This window comes from Lepisma saccharinum, chromosome 20 (genome assembly GCF_977018435.1).
Source record: "Lepisma saccharinum chromosome 20, izLepSacc3.1, whole genome shotgun sequence".
In the NCBI taxonomy this organism is placed as follows: Eukaryota; Metazoa; Arthropoda; class Insecta; order Zygentoma; family Lepismatidae; genus Lepisma; species Lepisma saccharinum.
This window is the reverse complement of record NC_139248.1, coordinates 49,147,459-49,161,496: the sequence shown is the minus strand read 5'-3', so window position 1 is coordinate 49,161,496 and position 14,038 is coordinate 49,147,459. Positions and strand designations below refer to the sequence as shown.

Genomic DNA, 14,038 nt, shown 5'->3' with positions numbered 1-14,038 from the left:
ATTGACTTATTTTTATAAGATAAGTTCTATGGGAACATATAAGCATTATTGAGATAAAATATTGTTGCAAGCCATCAGTGCAATTTGCTCCTGACATTTATTATTAGAGCCCGGATTTTTGTGACGTCATATTTCATTATCGCCTGTTTCTCGATGCTTTAGTTAATTTAGACAAGTTTGTAACTTTTGCGAATACGATTATTCTGCTTTTATTGGTGATGTAACACTACATGTGTTTACTATATTTTATCTTTAGGTCATATTTTGTCTAAGGCATGGTTTTGAAAGCATATTTAAGGTCTCATTTAGAGTGTTTTAAATGGATACCGGTAATCCCAATTTTGTTAATACCATCCACTAGTAAAATTATATTACTATGAAGCGAAGGTTGAAAACAGGATTGACAAACAATGGCAACATTTGCTTAAAGGCCAGGTAAGAAAATCGTGGAAGGACCTACATTTTAAAGTGGAATCCCAAACACTGTGCAATGTGCCAACACTGGAAAACCAACCCCCAGACTGTTTTACTTCAAGTCACTGCACCGTTGCGGAGGCCAAAATAAAATGATTTCTCAGGAATGAAACAAATCACGCGAGTGAAAGGTTGTTCTTTCTTTTTGATCCCAAAACGAGGCTGCTCCATGAAACGAGTCTGTGTTGCTGGTAAAAGTTGTAGTTCGATAAAGAAACGCCAGAGCCCGTGGTAAATCAGTAAGGTTAAATTTAAAATTTTCTCTCGTATTCTTACAGAACATGAGTTTATTTTCACTTTTTAATTGAAAAATTTAACTGAATAGAACTGAATACCTGATTAGTGATTAAAGTGATAATTCAATTTCTTATTAACCAATTTGTATAAGGGTCTTTAAATGGAGTGAATGGTTTTAAGTGTAAAGGAAACGATAATTTAGATTATTATTAGCTCGATAGAGATTCATCTGATAGAGGACATTTGGTGGTAAATTTAAAAAATACATATTTTGTAGATTTAGAATATGCATGAATATTTCTTAGTTATTTGGTAGCATTTATTATGTTAAGGCTCGGTTGGTCAAACTTCTTATTTTGGCCCAAGCATAGTGGTATTCTACATTCAACAATAATTAAATCTATTAAGAATTTCTGCTAGAGAACTCAGGATGAACTTCTCCGTTGTCTTGATATTCGATATACTTTCCTTACGCTGTATACCTATATTTTCTATTTTAGACAACAGCGAATGTTCTAGCAGGAATACTAAACCGATTTATTTTTTGCAGAATTTAGAATGAAAAATCATTTATTTCCAAGGCGTTGCGTATGGCATGACATTTTTTGTAGGACGTTCTTATGTACGAGGGACGTTCCGAAAATAAGTTTCGTCATTTTTTTCACAGGAAAGCTTTACAAGAAACAGAAGAATACAATGTCATAACAAAATACAATATTTTGGCTATTTTTTAACATAGTCGCCACCGACATTTATACAATTTAACTACTTAGAGAGCTACCTGACACATTTCACGTTTACCAAATTATAAAGCATGCCACATTTCACAGTTTAACGTGAAAAACGGTGCTTGAATTATTGTGGCACTTACAGCGTTTACCAATTTTAGTCTTCAATTGTCGTACCGTTAAATCTATTTTAAAAAAAAACTCCTGGTAAAAATCGGTGCCTAGCGATTTCAGGAAGTTCTTCACAGCCTCTTGCACCTCTTCGTTACTTCCGAAGTGACGTCCCGATAGTGCTGACTTCAACGCAGGAAAAGTGTGGAGGTCTGAAGGGGCAAGATCGGGGCTGTAGGCCGGGTGATTCAATCTCTCCCATCCCAGACGACGAATGTGTTCTGCAATTACCATTGCTGTGTTGGGCCTTGCATTGTCGTTCAAGAACAAAACCCCTCGACTCAAGAGCCATGGTCTCTTGCATCGAATGGCGGACTTCAGTTTGCTTAGTGTGTGGTAATAGCGTGCCGCATTGACGGTCCCTGTAGTGAGGTAATCAAACAAAATTATACTCTTCGCGTCCCAGAACACTGTCAGCATAATTTTCCCTGCGGACTGCGACACTTTGATTTTTCCGGGACGGGTGAGCTGGGATGTTTCCATGTCATTGAGGTGGACTTGGTCTCTGGGGTAACGTTGTACCCCCAATCCAAATAGCTAAAATCTCTAGAGGAGAGGCAAGAGTGCAAGTTCCTTCTTGTCCCGGCATTGTGGCTGCCAACTCCCGGCTGGGAACGTGTTTTTTTCTATACCATGCCAAAGTAATACTTTGCTGAGGTGACAGTTTTCAACTATTCAACACTTTCCTAGGCATCATAGTTAAGGTCGAACTTCCTGTTGCTTTTAACACTCCGCATCTATGATGTCCTTCCAGTTTTCACTATTCACTTGTTTAGCGGTGTTGCGAACTCTAAGGAAATGCCATGTTTACTCTTTCCCCGATGTTCACTCGTGCCCTGGTTTTCCATACTGCTTATAAACCTTTCATTTACTACAGCACAAAAATGAAAAATAATACTTTATTTTTTTCTTATATTTTATTGCAATACATAACGTGGTGAACCATGATACTATATATTATCCATATAGAGTACAGGTAGACCAGCTAACACAGTTCCACCATGTGATCATGCCATCTACTCGGTGTTGACAAAGTCCATCCTTCCGGTTCTCACAATATTAGCTGGAACATAATAACATATGTAAATAGACATTTGTAACATTATATTCCAAACGAGTGAAATATACACTATAGCTAAAGTTGTTGTTTGCAGTGCTAGGGATAAGCAAATAATTAGTAACTTATTAGCGCGTTACAAGAACGCTTTGGGTAACTATAATGTCAATTGTTACTTATTGAAGTTATTGTTATTTTCCATTACTTCTGGCTGGTCTTCTTTGTTAGATTTGCAACTAGACATTATTTCACGCGACTCAAATCATTGCGAACATTCAGTACGATGCCAGAAAATAATGCACATGCAATTGCATGCTTGTGTTCAAAATATTATTAATTCATTCAGGTTTACTTGTTTGTTGGAGGGATGCGTACTTCCTGCTCCTCCCTGTGATGTCACTGCGAACACAGTAACCGAAAGAATCGGAGATTCTAGGTTTAAAATACCGAAAGGCCAATATCCACTTCTATGGAGAACTTTTCACGAAAAGATGATCTAGCATAATTACTTCCCTATGACTAATGAAGTAATAGAAAGAAAGTGACAAGGAAATGGAGGAGAGAGTTCTTGACCTTCGATAATGAATTATCCGAGCATTTGTCTAACTCGGGGGTTCTCAAACTTTTTCGTTTCACAGCGCCTTTACTGTTTTAAGAATGTAGTCAGGATGTAGGCCTATTTAACACTTGCAACGCTCAGTTAGTGTGGTTAGGTTGCTTTCCTTAAGTAATAAACACGTATTTCAAATTCAGAAACATCTTATGTGTAAAAAGTACTAAATAAGCACATATTTGTAATAAGTTTCATTTCAGTGAAAATATTGGAACATTTCGCGGCGTCCCATCTGCCCCTACCCTGGGCAAGATCAATCCCATCTTTTCCATCCTTATCGATTTCCTCTATTAACGTCATTCCTCCATCTCCGTATTAGCCTTTCCGAGCATTTGTCTAAGGCAGTAGTTCCCGTGGCTGGCTTACAGGGGCGCCTGGAAATGCGAAATGTGTTCCACTAATTACAATTGCATATTCAATAAATTATATTATTGTTCCAAATATGTGCTTTGCAAGTGTTAGATAGGCCTACATTCTGACTTGGACGCCGCGGAAAAATCTTGGAACACAGGGCGCCGTGAAACGAAAAAGTTTTGGGAACTCCTGGTCTGTGAAGAACCTTAATCCGATACCTACCCGCAGGTTTGACAACTCATTAGATTGTTAGGTACTTTCACTGTATATACTCTCAACAATTAAAATTTATATTTTAATAGGTGCTGTGGCAGTTCCACTTTCCCACAACATAGTGCATGAATTAAACGTAGTTCCATGAAATATTTTTCAAATCGGGATCATTATTTATGTTAACCCTGTATTTTTCCTTGCGTTTTTCCCATCAGCTGCTGCATCGGTTCGTAGTCATACATGTACATGAAAATAACTTCATTACTACAATTTACTACAACAGTCCATTCAAATTATAAATGTCTTAAAATAAATAGATTGGTGTAATTTAACAGTAAGAATCCTTTACTTATCCAGAGCCTAACCTCGTCAATCTCTCGCATAATACTTTAGACGATCACGGCTATAAATGCTAGGACTGCGAGAACCAGGAAGACCTGAAACGAGTATAAATTACATTTTGTATTTTTAGCTATTTTAGTTCGTTTTGGGGGGAAATATTTTAAAGTGAAAACTGAGACTTTTTTTTGCTGATATTTGAAAATGAAATTTTCCAAGAATTATTTTTCAAATATAAAATAATATATGAGAAAATATATTTAATAATGTTTCACATAGGTTAGATTTAAAGCTTTGCCACACCTAGGTTGGTGAAAAAATGCCGCCCTCCCACGATATTTTTCAAAAGGTGTTTTGAATTGTGGATACTATGTTACATTAGCAATAAGATAAGTATTTCTCCTCCCATTAATATAAACACATATATAATTCTAATGTTTGGAATTATATTTTACGCTACTTGATTTTTATTAAATCCATACTGTAAATATTAAGACTTCACTATATATTAGGTTGTCTTATGCAAGCAAAACAAAAATATTAGTAATTGCACTTACAGAGCTGTACAGTACTTAAAACTACAGTGCTTTCCACGGCCGAGTTGTCCGTGGAGCGGTGACCTACGCGCCGGGCAGTGAGAGCTCATATGCCAGCATTTAGATCCACAGCTGTACGCTGACCTTGGCATTATACGTGTCAGTGATTCAGTATCCAGATAGCTGGTGTCCAGTTTGAACTACACTGCTCGCCATTAAAATTGCAACACCCAGAAGGAAATGAGATAGAAACACGAAACTTGGCAAATATGTAGTTCATAATAAGATAAGAAAATGATTACAGTTAGAGCTCGGTGGTGTGACATGTGACACGTAGAGCATGGTTGCATAACCCCAAGGAGCTAGTAGCGTGTACAGCCTCCACGGGCGGCAATAACTGCTGCAATACGGCGAGGCATGGACAGAATGAGTCTATCGATGTCTGCTTGCGGTATGGTGTCCAAAGCGGCTTCCACACGGTGCCAGAGGTCTTCAACATTACGTGCCGGAAACCTGAGTTGGGCCAGCCGGCGACCCACCATGGACCAGACATGTTCAATTGGCAACATATCCGGCGAACGTGCTGGCCAAGGAAGCAGGGGCACGTGGTTGGCTTCCATAAATGCGAGGACATTCCTTGCAACATGGGGGCGCACGTTATCCTGTTTTTTTTTTATTTACGACTCTAATGTAATTACGAATTCTTTGAGGGAAGTTAGAAGGCGTTTTGCAGAACAATTCTCAGATGTTCCTGGTCCACACAGAGACAGAGTTCGAAAACTTGAGAACAAATTGAGAGAAAGAGGATCTGTTGTTGATAAGAAGCGAAGGGTGAAGCGGTGTGAGGAGAAGCTAGAAGCTACTTCTCAAAAATCCCCTCGGCGCACTGCAAATGGAATAGACATTTCCATGATGTCTGCTTGGCGATTTGCCGACTTTAAACCTGAAGCCATACATTAGAAGAATTGAAAGGAAAGATCAGGAGAGAAATTTAAGCAATTTCAGAAGAGGAACTAATGCATCCTAAAGAAAATTTCCAAAAAAAGATGGCGCAAATGTGTGGATGCAGGAGGACATAATTTCCAACACCTCTTGTAACAAGGTACGTGCTCATTTTAATTGTAACTGTCAATGTATTGTACGAGCTTATTTCATTACATAGCTAACGGTTCCAGCTACGCGGATGTTGCATGCAGTTTGCCGGCAGACGACTCGACCGTGAAAAGCACTCTATATGAAATATCCCACTTGATTTTTGTGTTACCTGACAAGATTATACACAATTCTTTCTTATAGCTCATTATCAGTTTTCTTGTAATGAGAACAGAAATTTTCTACATAATTAAATTTACATAATACATAACTAACGAAGGAAGTTTATTGTCACTTTCAATGGTTGAAATTAACTTTGAACAAATCTTTTCTATCCTAGAATACGATTTTCTTGTATTATTTCAAATATAATTATTGAGTCGATGAATAATACAGTTGAATTTTAGAAGAAGAACTGTGTGTTTGAATACTAACCTTAGCAAGCATTATATTCAGCTGACAGCCCAACTCGTTTCCTGTGAATTTGACTGTAAATTAATCACATCGGTTCTTTGCTTTTATAACAAGTATCAGCCTTGGAGCTTATGACGTCTGAAATTTCTTAAAGTACTTCCTGTATGTGATTTCATTGTGGTTCATTTGGCTGTTGACAATAATTCAGATGGTAATTAGCCTCACAACTTGAAGACGATTAAGCACTCATAATTAACATACCATTGAGGCAAGACAACTGATTATGATTCAACGACTCTCTAGAAATTACTAATAAGTTAATTCGATATTAGGCAATATGAACATGTTTATTATTTAACGCGAAATTAATGATATCATCTAATAAGGGAAACTTCAATTCGTAACTTATGCAATCAACTATACATTACAGGTATTTTGAATAAATCGAATCTAGAGGAGGGTTAGACCTGTCCAAATCTTTTTCAGGAAAAAGATATGATACATTATTCATTGTTCGAAATAAAGTTAGTGAATGGAAGTTCATATGAGAATATTTTTCATTGCAATTTTTAAATATCTATTTGTTAAATCTGAAGCCACAAGAACGATACCAAATCCCATTCAAAATAATATACCAGCGACCATGAATATTGGGAAAACTTGGTTCATAGTAGAATTATAGCTCATACGTTCAGTTAAAATATATAAATGTTATATACTTCCTGACTAATTGCATGTACCAAAAATTTCAAATGATTTCCTGCATAAAAAAAAACATAATCCAATTTTGTGTTAAAATGTTATGTCTAAAATGGGAAAACGAACTGTGTGGTCTAGTTAAAATTTCTCGCGATTAACAAATATATAAGAAATTGCTTGATATGAAATTATACAACCAAATCAGAGGATCCTAAGGCTATAATTAATAATTACAGCTTATTATTGCAAATTGCGTGAGACGCTTTATTAACAGAGAGGATCAAGCCTGCGTGCGAACACTCTTCAAATTTTCAAGGATGGATACCTGAGTGGGATTCTGAATTGAATAAGACTTTAGATACAAAACAGTAATTTTGCCTGTAGTATTATATGGATGTGAAACTTGGTCCCTTACATTGAAAGAGGAACATAAATTGAGAGTATTTGAAAATAAGATCCTTAGGAAAATCTTTGGACCTAAAAGGGATGAGGAGACAGGTGAGTGGAAAAGGTTACATAATTTAGAACTACATAATTTGTATTCATGTCCAGATATTATCAGAATAATTAAATCAAGAAGACTTAGGTGGGCAGGCCATGTGGCACGAATGGGAGAGGAAAGAGGAGTTTACAGGATTTTTGTTGGGAAACCAGATGGTAAGAGACCTGTAGGAAGGCCAAGACGAAGATGGAGGGACAACGTTGATATGGACCTAAAGGAAATCGGTAGGGATGGAAAAGAGTATATAGATCTTGCTCAAGATAGGGACAGATGGAAGGCCTGTGTTGCTGCAGCCATGAACCTTCGGGTTTAAGAAGGCTAGAGAGTTAGTTTTTAGTTAGTTTAGATACTCAGTTTTACATGTCAATGATCTGAACAAAATTGATGATTTCGTAAATTGGACGTAAATTATTGAATTCTCTGCAGTAACGACATTTTTCTCTTTACTATGTTTTTCACACTTAGATATTTTTACGTTGCTTTACTGTCACTTTGGTTAATCGCAAGGATGAGGGCAAATTGTTAACTTGTAATTTACATTCTCTTGCGGCGCTTTTTTGCCAATATTGACTAATCGTGATAATGAGGATAATAATTGTTTGAAGTTGGGGTGCAGGGGACACTATCCCCGGCAGGATTCTTACAGAAACAAAAGTATAATTCATTTTATATTTTGGAGTGCAGAATTCCAAAATGACATCAACATTTTTTCATCGGCTTTTGTTCTCATAGTATGCATGAAAATATAACTTAAATTACACGGAAATATTGTATTGTGGTCTCTGGATGTAGGAGCCTTTTTTCGCAAGGAAAAGCGTTACTTTTTATTTGAAATTATTTATAAAGAGATAAAACAAATAAGTCTTGAACTCATTTTGTAGGGATACCACTCTAAGTTGCAAAAATAACCAAATTAATATTTCATGTTAATTAGTCTTTAGTGTTTCTCGCAATTACAAGAGTTTATTCTTACTACTCTTAGTGTCAGAAGTAAGCTGGTAGAACATATACAGGGTGTCCATAAAGTCTCACCCCACCCTGGGTATTGTGAAAACGGCTGTAAATAGGAAGAAATGGCGAAACACGTATTCCATGATGTTCAGGGGGAAACGTTTTGAGGCCAACCATTCCCTACCCGGATCCCCACAAGGGGATAGGCTGGGGTCGACTCAATTTTTTCAAATAGCAAGGGAGGTCGAAGAATATGTCGTTTGAAAGGTATTATCATAACAACAATAATACAGCAAATCCGAGGTCTCTACGTAGCTCCAATTGACAATGGCGTGAAATCAAATGTGGAACATGACCAGCATTGGACAAGACTCCAACTCCTACAGTAGTAATCCTAGGCAACAGTGGGAGCTGGAAAAATGTTCCTACACTGTAGCATGATTCGGAGATATCCTAGCAGTGTGTACAAATACATACACCCACCACCCCCAAGAGATGGCAAGCGTCCGTACACAAAACCACATATCATCGCGCCCCCTGAGATTGCTACCAGGAGGACACGGACCGATATGCACAATCACAACTCAAGGCAAATGGTGAAGGATGCAAGTAGTTACATGTACAATGTCAACTGAAGGCAAATGGGTGGGGGGGGGGTTTACAAGATGTTACAACACGTACACCACTAAAAGTCAAATTGAGCTTACGTACTATTTACAGAAGATGTTCGAAATGAACCCCATTCACTTGTTTGAAGGAGAATGCAGACTGGTGGCCCACCACTCAAGATCATAAGTTCCGTTTCCATTAATGTATTTGTGCATAAATTGAAATAAAAAACTTTCTTAGAAATTTACGTGAGCTCGGAAGAACCCTTGAAAGGCAAAAGTAAAATGACGTGGAAGTTGTGACTGGTTTTTACATCACTCGCGCTAATGCGGACCCCCGAACTCAATTTCTGAAGTTATTCTCTTCGAGATTTTTTTCTCGTTGGTTCAACCACCATAGGTAAGTCCAAAAAGAGGATTCTGACACCCATAACCATCCCCTCCCCGTTCAGTGTGCTTATGCCTGTCACGCTTGTCTTTTCCCACTGCATCCTATTTGCACCCATTACACTTTTTTTTTCATTTTGCAATAACGCTTTCGGCATTTTTTCTTCAAAGTTATTCTTTTTATTTTTAAATTTTTGGCGACATCTGTTTTGGAAAAAGTTCCACGAAGTTTGTTCTAAGTGTAAATGCATCTCGACATGCAGTGTAGAGTGGGATTCGAACAACAAATATGAGCTTCCGTCGCGAATCGAACCAGCGCTCCTTTGATTATGTTTTCTTTCCACGTTTATTAAAATTTGCTTCCTTCAGCCTACTTCCGATTGTCGTATATTTCAATTCGTATTAGTTCTTGTCCCGTTTTTTTTCCATTTGCATTGTTCGAGCCGTGATAACTTTCTCTCTTAATCTGGTTATTCGAATATTTTTATACTTTTTTTTTCCTTTTCTCGAATTTCCCTGCGCACTCATTACAGATTTCGGTATCGCGCTTTTCCATATTTTCAGTCATTTAATTATCTTGTGTATAATTCCTTTGACTGTTTTTAATTTGCCCTTAGTCCGAATCAAGAAAATATGTTAGGAAATGTTTCCCGTGTAAATCTTATTGTATGGTGGTGTAAAATTGATGCCAGCTTTTTCTTGCGATAATGGTCTTGAAAGTGCAAGGGTCTAATTTATTAACCAAAGTGGGAAGGGGGGGGGGGGCGGAGGAGTGCCAAAAACCTTCTAGACGGAATATGCTTGAGACGAAAAGTAGGTGCAGCATTTGACCGTACTCTTCCATCAGCAGGTGGGGTGCTGAGAAGGCTACCTGCGAGCGAGGGGGAGGGGGTGGCGAGCAACGCCACAGCGAGTCGCTGTAAAGGATTTTATCGTCTGTGCTGGGTGAAACCGGTTCTTGGTGCTCCTATACTTTTCCGATACATTTCTGCCAGCCTTTTTAGCGAAGCGAGGTCATATGTTCCAGATTGGAACTCTGGTCAGGCATGATTGTATCACTGAGTTTGTCCCTTCACAATTTTATAAATTGATAATTCATCCGTATTATCGCGATTAACGCAAGAGGCAGAACAGTGATGTAAAATAACCGAAATAGTGCCTGGTGCTAGTGTAACGACGAAGTTAACTCTTTATAAATGATGAAATAGGTAGCCCTTGCACTCAAATACACTTATACCTTGGCGAAAAAAAAATCCAACTTATCGCTGATCTCTTACTACACTTGGAATACAGCCAACAGCGATGTAAAGCAATGCAATTATATTGTGAATGTTTCACATCCTATAGTCTTTCTTTTTCTCGTAGCGGGGGTTCATTCATTACAAATATATATAGGATAGGATTTAGCAGCAATCCGTGATATACTTAAATACCATAACATGCTGCGTAGCCAGGGTTCTTGGGTCCTAGCCTCTGATAATTATGAGTTTTTCTTTTTCGTTGTTTCTTCAATCTTCATCAATTTCCCTGAAGCATCATTCATCCTCTGCCGCCATTGGCTATATGTAAACGTTGACATAAAATGAGTAAAATTCGAAAGGAAAACACAAGGGTCTACTTTTTTCATAGCTCACCAAACATGCACATTTCCGTATTTTATACTTTCAGCGCTATCATTATTCTTGGCAGGCAATTGAATTGAAGCAACTCTCACAACTAACGTAAACTACATGTCACTCAGGCATGACAATTCTGGCGGGCAAAGTGGATTTCTTTTGTATTGGCACATGGTAGCGCAATAACTATCTTCTGGCCTCCTAGATTTAAATCTGTAGTTTTTATTCCAGTTGAGAGATTGACTTGCAATTTCGCCATTGAAGATTTGGGTTGTATTTGGGTTATACGTATTGTGTTTTTGGTGCGCTAGGAAGAAGCAATCCCAAAGGTTCGCACTGAACAGAAAATTGTGTGCTTTCCCCCCTCTCTCTCTCTTTCAACTCAGTCGCTATCTCTCACCCCACGTCCCCACTATTTAGGTAAACTGTTGTTAGAAACATATTTTCCGAACAATATCCACATTGAAAATAATATTCCCCAATTGTTTTGATAGGGCATTTCTATTGCTCCGAACGAATTATCTCCGTAAGAGGACTAGGGCCTCCCCGATGGCGCAGTGGTTGAGTCGTCACCTTTTAATCAAGGGTTCGATACCCGGTGGAGTCACATAGTGGTTCGGAACCCACTATAAACTGTAGGTCCAGTCCCAATTAGCCTTTCTGTGCACAAAGTGGACTTAAAAAACAACAATTCAATTCAATTCAATTGAATCCTCTTATCAATATTTTTAAATCTGCATGCACCTGCTTGATTTAATAGATTAAACATTTATATTCATTGCGGGCAGAAATGTGGGAGAAAACAATGCATTTTTTTCAGGGAATGTATGAGTCAATAATAATGTATATTTTACGGTATATACTCTATTATATTGCATTGATTCAATAGTATACTTATTTCCTAAAGCAAGCCTGAGTTTCTCTACACACACCACGCAGGCCATGCTTGACGTCAATATCAGATGCAGTAACTTCACGGTTGACTTTTGCCACCACGCTTTGGCTTTAATTCGAGCCCCGGTGGATGCTTCGTTCGAGATCCTGCAGCAGTTTTACTCGTATCTATGCCTTGAGCATGTCACTTGCAACGGAACCAATAAAATGAAACTTTCTGCACCGGAATGGGCGTGAAACTCTACATGCACCAATGATAAGGTGTTTCGAAGAGGCATGTGCCACGAGCAGCATGTCCCTTCGGTCCGAATGTTCTTTTACGATATCATTTCATCATGCCTTACACTTCGGAATTTACAAGAGAGAAGATAGTCCGCATGTTCTTGTGCGGCGGATCTGCTGCACTACAGATTGCTACGACCCTTGGTGTGGACGATTCATGCGTCAGGCGTTGGATTCGGTGTTACGAGGAAGAAGGGGACCAATGAGTGAAGTCAAGACCCAACAAAGGCCGGCCGAGGAAGACAACCAGGGAAGAAGATGCAGGCATCATTGAGATGAGCGAGGGCAATCCTTCATGGCTGCAACGAAGATTCGCCAAGAGTTGAAACTGGAGTGCCATGCTGCAACAGTTCGACACCGTCGAGCGGCAAAGAAAGAAGCAATGATGCATTTCCATCACGAAGCACGGATCAGTTTTGCTTTACAATATTCACCAGCTCCTCAAGAATTTTGGCAGAACGTAATTTTGAGCAACGAGAAAGTATTTTCGTCTGACGAAAATGGTCAGGTTTATGTTTGGAGGCAACAACACTCGCTACGGCCCCGAGAACATTTCTACCCATGCTAGGAGTGGCAGGATATACGTGGCGGTGTGGGGATGGATCAGTTCGTCTGGAGTAGAGGGATTGGTGGAAGTGTCCTCGAGAATGAATTCGAAGGAATACGTCGCAGTGCTGGAAAACCACATACTCAGCGTGCGAGAGAGACACCTTGAAGATGAGATTCCGCACGTGCCTTTCGATCAAGACAACAGCAGCGTCCATACATCGAAAGCGGCCACTCCTGGTTTAATCAGCACCCAAGAATTTCAAGAGTAGATTAGCCAGCGAAGTCTCCCAATCGAAAACATTTGGGCGTTGATGGTGAGAGAGTGGAAACCTAGACAGCTGAGAACAATGGAAGCTCTACTGTCTCACGTGTTTCATGTTTGGGAGAGTTTAAGGAGAAAACCAAACATCTGTTCGTGGAAACCTTGCCTCGCCGACTAGATGCAGTACTTGAATCCAACGGCGGGAGGACAAAGTATTGAAACCCCGCACGGTTTAACCGATGTTCTTTGCTACATCCCAGAACAAAACTAATTACACACATCTCCATATGCAACTTATCTTTCCAATTCTTTCTTATTGATACCTTGGTGCTCATGGTTACATTTTCATACACCTTCACCATTATATTATATTCTATAATATTAATATTCACATTATTGACAGATTTGAATCACATGAAATTCAAATGCGCAGCACACATGCACACATTCCTAATATTTAACTATTAGTTACATTACACCTATCACGTTGTCACAGTTCTAAATCAGGGGTGCCCAGGGAGAGGGGCATTATGGCGCGGACTGTGATGGAAATTTGACTGAGTAAACAGGGCACACGTTGAATTACGTTATCAATTAGCCATTGATGTTTTGCAAATAGTAATTTGTATATTGTCAGGGGAATTGTTACGGGTAATAAGTAATATTGGTGGGGGAGGGGCGATTTCCAACTCTTACATATTAGGCCTTAGATTGATAGGGAAATTATGGTGGGCAATTAATGAAGTTAGTGGGATTTTCAGGTAGCTGGATTGGTAATTATTTTGGAGGCAGGCAATTCCAACTCTTGTGTATTAGTATTACGTTCTAGATTGCTTTTTCGGAGGGAACAATATCAACAGGAAGTCTAAAATTAGCATGGAAATTCTGTTGGGAAGATTGAGTATTAAATTTGAGGTGATGGGGAGGGGAATGAAGTTTTGATAAAGTGTTATGTCTTAGATTGTGAAAGGATTTCTGACGATTAAGAAATTGACAAAGGTCCGGGCGGGACTCGAACCCGGAACATTCGGTGTCTGGATCATTAGTCCACCACTAACTG

At 38.7% G+C, this 14,038-nt stretch overlaps 1 long non-coding RNA gene across 1 annotated transcript; it reads right to left on the bottom strand.

Annotated features, from left to right (window-relative positions):
* Positions 1 to 2,528: 2,528 nt before the first annotated feature.
* LOC146003518 (uncharacterized) lies at positions 2,529 to 6,290 on the bottom strand. The gene is made up of 3 exons (XR_014443826.1): positions 6,250 to 6,290; positions 4,213 to 4,284; positions 2,529 to 2,673 (listed from the first exon to the last, which is right to left on the bottom strand). It is a non-coding gene; the product is annotated as an uncharacterized LOC146003518 (long non-coding RNA).
* Positions 6,291 to 14,038: the final 7,748 nt, after the last annotated feature.